The sequence below is a fragment of the Triticum aestivum genome, chromosome 4A (assembly GCF_018294505.1).
Source record: "Triticum aestivum cultivar Chinese Spring chromosome 4A, IWGSC CS RefSeq v2.1, whole genome shotgun sequence".
NCBI lineage: Eukaryota > Viridiplantae > Streptophyta > Magnoliopsida > Poales > Poaceae > Triticum > Triticum aestivum.
In genome coordinates, this window is record NC_057803.1 from 230,994,594 (window position 1) to 231,006,563 (window position 11,970).

Consider the following 11,970-nt stretch of genomic DNA (forward strand, 5'->3'; position numbering starts at 1 on the left):
AAAGCCATAAACTTTAACTTGAAAGGCTTCAAGACTTTCAAAGGCTTCAAAGGCTTTCTTTTGCTGGTCCAACAGGAACTGGCTTCAGGAGAGTTTATGTGATGCTTTAGGAATTCTGCAAATGAATGCAGACTATGAGAACCGAAGGATTCTCCCACGGACATGTACCTGTGACAGCATTAAGGTGCGAGGGAAGGGGAAGAGGTCATATGCATTCTCAGAAGGTTTTGAAGATTAATCAGTTTAGAAGACATTGACCTCATCGTGCGAAGATATTCACTCATAGATAAGCAGTTGGTTCCAGATTTGTACGAACCCACAGATCAGTACAAATGAGGAATCTAACTACTTTATGAAGCACAAGTGAATATACTAGGCATGTTATGAGATGCAAATTAAGAGATCTAACTTGTGTGAAGATAAACCTCTTATGGTAGAGAGTGACAGAACCATGAGATCAAATGGGGCTGTAAAAAGAAGTTTTATTTACCACACTTGGAACTGCCAGACGGAAGTGGGAGATGATGCTGAGCAGTTCAGTTCTCCGTGCCCTAACTTGGCGACGGAAAACACCTACGACGACGGTGGAGAGACGATGTCTGCGGTCGGCGTGAGGACGGTGTTGGAGAGGTTGCGGCAGCGAAGCGCTTCGTCTCCGGCGTCGTCGAGTGCTAGTGGTGGCGCTAGGGTTCGTGCGAGGGTGGAAGAACGAGATAATGACCGCGGTAAGTGTGAATTTATAGGCTCAAGGGTGGCACTGTGCTATTACACAGGTGCCCCTGGCGATTCGCATCTGAGGAACGCGTGGCCAGTTTGCGGAAGTTTTGGGTTTGTTCCACGTCCCACGCACGCCTGAATTGTCGGGCGGTCGTTCCTACTTCTCCGGATTTTATGTGGAGGAATGAGCATTGAAAACGGACTTTATGGTTGTCTCTTTATCTTCTGCTGACAAGGACGCAGTGAAGACGTTCGACAGTTTCAATAGAATGCATATGACTTGGAGAGATAGAATTTGAGATAGAAAGCATAGAGAGATTAGGGTCCGATCACATTCACTTAGTTCAAAAGATTCAACCAAGAAGACATAGCTATAAGTGAATGCTGTAGAGGACAGAACACTAGTATGTATATATCTATGTAATCAACGTAGTGAAGATAATCATGAAGACATGTTGAGTTCGAAGCCAAACCAAATGTGAAGATATTGCAAGGTAACACCATGAGTGAAACACTTCAAAATGGAACGTTTGGTGGTGGCGTTACCCACCGTATAGGAAGTATTAGACCCAGACACGGCACACAATTATCATGTTGCTCCGAAGTCAAATTCCACATTAATGTATTCACACTTAGAATGTATGTCTTCATTGATTGAAGATATACTTTACTTTGTGTGTTGCACATCTAAGTCGTTAATATGCATAAGTGTTAGGATGCGTGCCTGATCACAGGACATTTGAGGATTCCAAGATATTTAGCTCACACCGTAACTTGCAAAACTTCTTCTCATCCAAGGGCTTGGTGAAGATATCTGCCAATTGCTCTTCAGTGTTGACGTGTATGATATCAATGTCTTCCTTCATAACATGATCTCTGAGAAAGTGATGATGAATTTCAATGTGCTTTATCTTCGAGTGCTGAACTGGGTTGTTGGCAATCTTGATGACGCTTTCGTTGTCGCAGTAGAGTGGCACTTGCTTCAGATGAATGCCATAGTCCTTGAGTGTTTGCTTCATCCATAGAAGCTGAGCACAGCAAGATCCAGCAGCAATGTATTCAGATTCAGCAGTGGAGAGAGATACACAGTTCTGCTTCTTTAAAGACCAACATACAAGTGATCGTCCCAGAAAGTGACATGTGCCTGATGTAGACTTGCGATCAACCTTGTCACCATCATAATCAGCATCCGAAAATCCAACCAAATCAAACTCTGAGCCCTTTGGATACCATAATCCTAGAGTTGGGGTGTGAGCCAAATATCAAAGAATTCGCTTCACAGCTAAGTGATGCGACTCCTTTGGTGCCGCTTGAAATCGAGCACACATGCAAACACTAAGCATAATATCTGGCCTAGATGCACACTAATAAAGCAAAGACCCAATCATGGAGCGGTATACCTTTTGATCGAACTCTTTACCATTGTCGTCAGGACCTAGATGATGTTTGGCTAGCATTGGTGTTGTGAAGCCTTTGCGGTCTTGCATACCGAACTTCTTCAGGCAATCTTTGAGATACTTCTCTTGAGATATGAAGATGCCATTGCGTTGTTGTCGTACTTGAAGACCAAGGAAGAACTTCAGCTCGCCCATCATGGACATCTGATATTGCTCTTGCATCATATATCCAAACTCTTCACTGTACTTCTGATTGGTGCATCCGAAGATAATGTCATCCACATATATTTGGGACACAGACAGTTCACCATCATATGTCTTCGTGAAAAGAGTGGGATCTAGGGAACCAGGTATGAAGCCTTTGCTCTTCAGGAAGTATTTGAGTGTATCATACCAGGCCCTAGGGGCTTGTTTGAGGCCATACAATGCCTTGTTGAGCTTGTATACCATGCCAGGATGTTTTGGATTTTCAAAGCCAGGTGGTTGTGCAACATACACTTCTTCTTCAATCTTGCCATTTAGAAAGGCACTTTTCACATCCATTTGATATAGAAGTATGTTATGATGATTTGCATAGGCCAGCAGTATGCGTATGGCTTCAAGCCTAGCCACAGGAGCAAATGTTTCATCGAAGTCAATGCCCTCCACTTGAGTATATCCTTGAGCAACGAGACGAGCTTTGTTTCTGACAACTTGACCATGCTCATCTTGCTTGTTGCGGTATATCCATTTGGTGCCTATTATGTTGTGCTTCCGTGGATCAGGACGCTTAACCAGTTCCCATACATTATTCAGTTCAAATTGTTGAAGCTCTTCTTGCATAGCTTGAATCCATTCAGGTTCCATGAAGGCTTCTTCAATTTTCTTGGGTTCTGATATTGATACGAACGCAAAGTGCCCACAGAAATTCGCCAGTTGAGTTTCCCTTGAATGAGTGAGTGGACCAGGTGCATTGATGCTATCAATTATTCTGTCAATTTGCACTTCATTGGCAACACGAGGGTGTACAGGGCGAAGACTTTGCTCTTGCTGATCTGTGTTGTAGTTGGGAGGAATGTCTTCAGGCTGAGCATTGTCTTCATGTTGATCAGGTGCTGAGATGATAAGTTCTTCTTCAGGATGAGCTTCAGAAGGTATAATTTCTCCAGTTCCCATTAGCTTGATTGATTCATCAGCTGGAACTTCATCTAGCACATTTGGTAGTTGCTCTCTTTGTGAACCATTTGTCTCATCGAACCGCACATCCACTGTTTCAACCACTTTGTAATGAACGAGATTGAAGACTCTGTAGGAGTGCGAATCCTTTCCATATCCAAGCATAAAGCCCTCATGTGCTTTTGGTGCAAACTTTGAGGTGTGGTGTGGGTCCTTGATCCAGCATCTTGCCCCAAATACTCTGAAGTAACTGACATTTGGCTTCTTGCCAGTTAGGAGTTCATAAGATGTCTTGTTCAGAAGCTTGTGAAGATAAACACGATTGATTGTATGGCATGCAGTGTCAATGGCTTCAGTCCAGAATTTTCTTGGAGTCTTGTATTCATCTAGCATAGTTCTGGCCATCTCAATGAGTGTTCTGTTCTTGCGTTCGACGACGCCATTCTGCTGTGGCGTGTACGGAGCTGAGAATTCATGTGTGATGCCCAAGGTATCAAGATATGTATCAAGGCCAGTGTTCTTGAATTCAGTGCCATTATCACTTCTGATGTGCTTTATCTTGGCGCCAAAATTGTTCATAGCTCGATTGGTGAAGCGTCTGAAGACATCTTGCACTTCAGTCTTGTAAAGGATTATGTGCACCCATGTATATCTAGAGTAATCATCAACGATGACGAAGCCATAGAGGCAAGCAGAAGTAGTAAAAGTTGAGTAGTGAGTGGGACCGAAAAGATCCATGTGGAGCAGTTCGAAGGGTTGTGTAGTAGTCATGATTGTCTTCGAAGGATGTTTTGCCCTTGTCATCTTCCCTGCTTCACAGGCACCGCATAAGTGATCTTTCTTGAACTTGACGCCCTCGATGCCTATGACATGCTTCTTCTTCGCAAGAGTGTGGAGGTTCCTCATGCCAGCATGCCCAAGCCTCCGATGCCAAAGCCAGCATTCTGAAGCTTTTGCAAGAAGACATACTGCCAGTTGTGGCCCTGCTGAGAAATCTACCACGTACAAATCATCTTTCCAATACCCTTCAAACACTAGAGACTTGTCAGATTCCATTAGTACCAGGCAACAATATTTTCCAAACATTACGATCATGTTCAAATCACAAAGCATTGAGACAGACATTAAGTTGAAGCCAAGGGATTCAACAAACATGACTTTATCCATGTGTTGATCCTTTGAGATTGCAACTCTGCCTAGACCCAATACCTTACTTTTACCAGTGTCAGCAAATGTGATGTGGCTCTTGTCGGATGGACGTAATGTTGAGTCCATAAGAAGGCTTCTTTTGCCAGTCATGTGATTTGTACACCCACTGTCAATAATCCATTCTGAAGACTTTGAAGTCGCTGGTATCGTACCCTACAGTGCAGTTAGGGGGATAGGCTTCACGAAGAGAATTGTGAAGCATAAACATTTGACGAACCAGTGGGTTATGAAAACTTAGATCCAGATTAGAACTAATCGGGAAAGTAGCATGTGATTCAGGAACGAGGTACATAACGATGCCATTTGGGCATTTTATCTTGCGCCCCACAAGATTTTTAAGGTCCCCAGCAATAGCATCAGAAGATTTTGTTTTTGTGCTGGAGACCTTTCCCTGCAAAAGAGAGTTAAGCTTTCTTAACCACCCACATCTTCAAGGGTGGCTTAGAAGCTATAAGTCTAAGTGCAGCATCTGAGAATTTTGGCTTTGAAGCCTTAGCAAACAGTCTAGCAGGTGGACAATAATACTCATAGGAATAAGCAGAATAATTTTTGGTCATATGAACATGACGGTTCGAAGAATCGCTCTCATATTCATATGCCTGAGTATGGTTTCCCTGCAAAACATTTGCGTTAGTGTGACTCAGGTGAGTCCTCTGTTTGTATGAAGCCTTTGGACCGTATGAAGCCTTTGGTCTGAGGTTTGTCTTCTTCAAGTGAGGTGTCATGAAGACATTCACAGGAAGAATTTCCAGACACTTTTTCAGAACCCAGATCTTCTTCATAGGCGGTCCATTCTTGCAGTTAGTACGAATGTACCTGGCAAACACTTCACCATTCTGATTTTTAAACAGTTTATAGTTTGCATCAAAGGATTCATCAATGATAATGGGGTTAGCACAAGTGAAGCCAGATAAATTGGATGGATCTGCTGAAAGTTCCTTTGCAGCAACCCATGTGGTTTTGGGGTACTGCTCAGGTTTCCAGTAAGAGCCATCTGCGTTTATTTTCCTTACGAACCCAACACCCTCTTTCCTGGGGTTTCGGTTCAGAATCTGCTTCTTGAGGACATCACATAATGTCTGATGTCCTTTAAGACTTCTGTACATCCCTGTTTCAAGCAATGTCTTCAACCTAGCATTCTCATCAGCAATAGCAGTGGTATCCTCAGCAGAGGGGTTAGTTACCACATCAGTAGTTGAAGATATTGCAACAGCAGTAGCAGTGGAACATTCAGCAACAGAAGTAGCATTATCACGCTCAATGCATTTAAGACATGGTGGTTCAAATCCTTCCTGAGCGGGACTGATCTGTTCGGCGCGAAGTGACTCATTTTCCTTTTGAAGATCTTCATGAGCCGCTCTCAATTTTTCAAGTTCTTGCTTCCTTTGAAGATACTCATAGGAAAGCTTTTCATGAGTCGTTGAGAGAGTATCAAGACGATCTTCAAGTTCCTGATACTTAACGTGAAGATTTTTTATGTCTTCAATTAAGGATTCAGATCGAGTCATTTCAGCACCCAACAGATCATCGCTTCTGTCTAACAGTTTTTGAATATGTTCCATAGCTTTCTATTGTTCAGTTGCAATTTTAGCAAGTGTTTTGTAGCTGGGTTTTGAATCACAGTCAGAGTCATCGTCACTAGATGTTTGATAGCGAGTAGTGCGTGAGTTTACCTTGGCACCACGTGCCATGAAGCAGTAGGTAGGAGTGGAGTCGTTCTTGTCATTTGCATCAGCGTCGGTGATGCAGTCATTGTCTTCAGTGTTGAAGATGGACTTAGCGACGTATGCTGTAGCCAGACTCGCAATGCCAGAATCAGACTCCTCCTCAGACTCCACCTCCGCCTCCTCAGAAGCGGACTCCTCCTCTGAATCCATTTCCTTGCCAACAAATGCACGTGCCTTGCCAGACGAGCTCTTCTTGTGTGATGAAGACTTTAAGGAAGACTTGGAAGAAGACTTTGAGTATTTCTTCTTCTTCTTGTCGTCAGAATCATATTCCTTTCTCTTCTTCTTCCTTCTGTTCTCGTTGTCCCATTGTGGACACTCAGAGATGAAGTGTCCAGTTTTCTTGCACTTGTGACATGTTTTCTTCTTGTAGTCATGAGCAGAAGCTTCAACATTCCTTGAGCTTGATCGTGAAGATTTTCTGAAGCCTTTCTTCTTGGTGAATTTTTGGAACTTCTTCACTAGCATTGCAAGTTCTCTTCCAATGTCTTTAGGATCATCAGAAAAGCTGTCAGATTCTTCTTCAGATGAGGAAACAGCTTTTGCCTTCAAGGCACGAGTTCGCCCATAGTTTGGACCGTAGATATCTCTTTTCTCAGAAAGCTGAAACTCATGTGTGTTGAGCCTCTCAAGTATGTCATACGGATCGAGTGTCTTGAAATCAGGACGTTCTTGAATCATCAGGGCTAGGATGTCAAACGAACTATCAAGTGATCTCAGCAGCGTCTTGACGATTTTATGTTTGGTGATCTCAGTGGCGCCGAGGTCTTGAAGCTCATTTGTGATGTCAGTGAGCCGATCAAATGTGTGCTGGACATTCTCATTGTCATTTCACTTGAAGCGGTTGAAGAGGTTGCGAAGAACACTCATTCTTTGATCTCTCTGGGTTGAGACGCCTTCATTGACCTTGGAGAGCCAGTCCCAGACCAGCTTGGATGTCTTCAAGGCACTCACACGGCCATACTGTCCTTTTGTCAGATGGCCACAGATGATATTTTTGGCAGTAGAGTCCAGTTGAGTGAACTTCTTGACATTAGCAGCAGTGACACCTTCTCCAGCCTTGGGAACGCCGTTCTCGATGACATACCATAGGTCGACGTCAATGGCTTCAAGATGCATGCGCATCTTATTCTTCCAGTAGGGATATTCAGTTCCATCGAAGATGGGGCACGCAGCAGAGACTTTGATTATCCCTGCAGTCGACATAGCTAAAACTCCAGGTGGTTAAACCGAATCACACAAAACAAGGGAGCACCTTGCTCTGATACCAATTGAAAGTGCGTTATATCGACTAGAGGGGGGGGGTGAATAGGAGATTTTTATGAAAGTCTTCAAAACGTGAGAGTTATGAAGACAAACAGCGAAGATTATGCCTATTACTATGCAGCGGAAGTTAGATTACACTAGGCCAGCCATGGTCATGTATTCAATAGAGTGAAAGCACAATGACAAACAACTGCAGTGTAATAAGGATCAGGTAGGAAGAAGTTATGAAGCCAAACAGATCATACATTCACGTTGTGAAGACAAAAGATAGAGCAGGTATGCAATGGCTTCACAATGAGTAACAGTAAGTAAAAGGAAGTGAAGATGAAACTAGTGACTCGTTGAAGACAATGATGTGTTGGACCAGTTCCAGTTGCTGTGACAACTGTACATCTGGTTGGAGCGGCTAGGTATTTAAACCTTAGGACACACAGTCCCGGACACCCAGTCCCGGACACCCAGTCCTGAACATGCAGCTCAGGACACCAAGTCCTCACCGTATTCTCCTTGAGCTAAGGTCACTTAGTCCTCGCCCAATCACTCTGGTAAGTCTTCAAGGTAGACTCCCAAACCTTCACAGACTTCGTTCACTGGCAATCCACAATGTCTCTTGGATGCTCTGAACGTGACGCCTAACCGTCTGGAGGATTCACAGTCCTCAAGTGTAATAAGTCTTCAGATCACACAGACAATAAGACTTAAGTGATGCCCAATTTACTCTGGCTCTGGGTGGTTAGGGCTTTTTTCCTCACTAGAAATTTTCTCTCAAAGGCTTCGAGGTGGGTTGCTCTCAAACGACAAAAGCCGTGCACTGAAATCTGAGCAGCCAACCGTTTATAGTTGTGGGGGTGGGCTATTTATAGCCACTTGGCAACCCGACCTGATTTGTCCGAAATGACCCTGGGTCACTAAGGAACTGACACGTGTCTCAACGGTCAGATTTCAAACTCTCATGGCAACTTTACTTGGGCTATAAGCAAAGCTGACTTGTCCGGCTCTGGACAAGACTCGCTCTCATTGTCTTCGCTCGAAGACATAGGTTTTTGATTTAGGCATCACTTCAGTCATTCTAACTGGTTCTCCTGGACCCCACTTAACAGTACGGTGGTTCCTATGACTCAACACAAAAGAAAATGAACTATGAAAGATCTAAGTCTTCGAGCTCCATAAGCTTCATAACGTGTCTTCTTTTGTCATAGTCTTCAATGTGAATATCTTCATATACCACCTTTGTCTTCAATGTCTTCATACATTTTTAGGGGTCATCTCTGGTAGTAAAACCAAATCAATGAGGGACTTCTACCTGTGTTTTCCTGCAATTCTCACAAACACATTAGTCCCTCAACTAGGTTTGTCGTCAATACTCCAAAACCAATTAGGGGTGGCACTAGATGCACTTACAGCGGGAATAGGAAAAACATGGGATTATAGTGGAATGTCGTCTTGAATCCTACAGGATTGTACGAGTGTTTGATTGTGCATAGAAAAACGCAAAATTCTTTCAAAGAGGTTTGAGTGGATGGGATGTTTCCTATGAAATCTAGTGCAAATGAATCATATGGAAAAATTCCTATGGTTTACAATCCTATGAATCAAACAACCAAGATAGGAAAAATTCCTAATGATTAGAATCCTCCAAAATTCCTTTGAGAATCCTTTGAATCAAAGAAGCCCTTAATCTATTTTATGATTCATGGAATTGTGTGTTGTAAAGCATAAAGTAAAAACAAATAATGGCAATTCAACTAGAAAAAAAGTTTGGGCAGTTTTGATACGGAAGATTCTAGAACAAAAGAGAACCACTGTTGTTTTGAGGTTTGTGCATTATGCTTAAGTTCAACCATGGAGTCTGCTAGATTGTACATGTGGCAAAATCCGATGGGGGCTAGAAGATGGTGCGAGGGGCCGAGTGGAGGGAGACTATGAAGGAATGCACAAGTGCGAGATCGATATTTAGAGAGAGGGGGCGAACACATGCACTGTTGCACGCAGTGGCGGAGCCATGAAAAATAAATGAGCTAGGGGGCCAAGCATTGCTAATCCTTTACGAGGAGGGTCAATTCATGAACTTAAACCATTTTTAGCAGCAGTTGTCTAATGATCACGTTCATATTAGCCTCGATATATAGTGATGTTAGGGGGGAGGGGGCAGGGCCCTTACTGCCCCTGTCTTCGCCATTGTGCACGCATCTGAGAGATGAAGCGGAAGTCATGGATGATGAGAGGGGGATGTTGGATATATAATTATTGTGGGTGTATTAGCTATATATGTTAATCCTATATAGAGAGGTATAGATTGATCGATGTGGACGTGGGAAAGAGGGTGAGACCTCACTGGATATATCGATTGATCGGTTTGTGTGGAAAACTATGAAAGACCTAGCTATATACACACATACATAGAGGAACATCGATCGTTGCGCATGCACGCGTGAGAGATAAAGAATGCCCGATATGATGGAGAGGGGGATGTGTGTGGGTGTGTGTCTTCATGGGAGACCGACCGAAGAAAAACATTGCATGTGTGCGATGGATAATGCTGACTGGTAGTGTGTGTGCATGCATGCACGAGAGAAAGTTAGTGGTACAATTATAAAGAGAAGACTATTGTGTGGGTGTAAAAGAATAGGTGAGGTCATAATCAGTGTAAAGTTGAATTCAAATATTTGAATAAGAGATCATGATGTTTGAAACCCATGCATGCATGAATATAACGGAGATCTGCGCAGTGTGGTTTGGAAACGAGCATGTTGTAATGTATACACATTGAACAAGGTCAGACTGATTTGAATTTGAGATACCGATGGCAGACATCATTTGGCCACGTTGCATCCGTGCATGGACACGCTATTCTAATTGGAGATGATGGGCGGCTTTCGCATCACATATCTATATCTATACCCCTATATATATATATTATATTTTTTATATTGTGTGCGGGTAACTTTAACTTTGAAAGATGGTCGTTGGATGAGGCGAATCCGATGGTCCAAAGATGGCAAATTTGAGCACTACTAGCCGTTGGATATCATCTAGATTCCACCAGATTTCGCCACATGTATAATCTAGAAGACTCCATGGTTGAACTTAAGAATAATGCACAAACATCAAAACACAAGCACTTCTTATTTGTTCTAGAATCTTCCGTATCATAATTGCCAAATGTTTTTCTACATGATTTGCCATTATTTGTTTTTACTTTATGTCTTACGACGAACAATTCCATGAATCTTAAAATAGATTAGCTTTCTTATAAAAACTAGATGATTTTGAATGAAATGAACTATAAGAATTGAACGAACATCTACATCATGCATATATGACTCAAAGTTTGCATGCTATAATGTGGTATTTATTCATAATTTGGTTGCCAAATCTCATGCGTGCAATGCACGTGTACCTTACTCTAGTCTAAATGGTGTTTGTGTGTGTGTTGTGCCTGTTGAGGTGCAAATTGTCTTTTTTTGGGTACACGTTAAGCTTGTTCTTGCGAAATTTCAAGCCGCGCCTTGTTATGCCGAAAATTCAAGCTAGCGTCTCTGTCTATCGTGCTGCGAAACTCCCACCTCTTCAACCTGCGCCTTGTTAGCCCGAAATATTTAAGATATATCTTTGTCTCGTTGTGCTCCAACAACTCCCTCCATCTCAACCCGTGCCTTGCTATTCCGAAATTACAACGCGCGCGAAAACTCCCAGCTCCTGTGAAATCCCGAAACGCGAAATGCCTGTGGTACCTCTGAACCGAAAGAACCACCTCAAATCGGCGGGGGTACTTTCGTAAGTTACCCCACATTTCGGACAAGCGCGTCTCTAAGCCATGGTTCCCCACTGCCATCCCATCCGCCCACCCATTCGTACACCGAGGCCACGAAAACCTGCGACGAAACCCCACACCCTGCTCCGTCTGCCACCCAGCCGGAGCCTCTTCCCCGACAACATCGTCCACAGCAACACCTCGACATCCCTCATCCACCGTACCGGATGAGGATCCGCCGTCGATCTCATCGTCCCGCCGGTTCAGCCACCCCGTCCTCCACCTCCAAGGAGCTGCCCCGACGTTCCCCTCGTCTGTCGCGCCACCTCCATTCCCACACCGCCGTCTTCACCTGCACCACCGGAAGAGCATCATCATCACCTTTTCCTCGGATGAAGCTGCGGCCTAATCGGCGCCACCAAAGAGGTTGTACACTAATCGCCGCATTTTCTTCTTGCTTCGATCTCACGGTGCTGCCGGCGCTCGGTCCCGAGCCGACACGGTGCGGCTCCATCCACGGGGCATCGCCGGCCACTTCCTCCACGACGTCGCTCCCTCGGCGGCGACGTCCACATCAATAGGAGCTACTGCTGCTTTAGCTCTCACTCACGTTGCTGCTCTGCTCTTGCTCTCGGTCCCCTGCCTGGTCTACTCTTGCTATTGCCCTTGCTCACGCTGCTGCTCTCGCTCTTGCTCTTGCTTGCGATGCTGCTCCGATTTAGCTACACTTCAGTCGACTGAATCG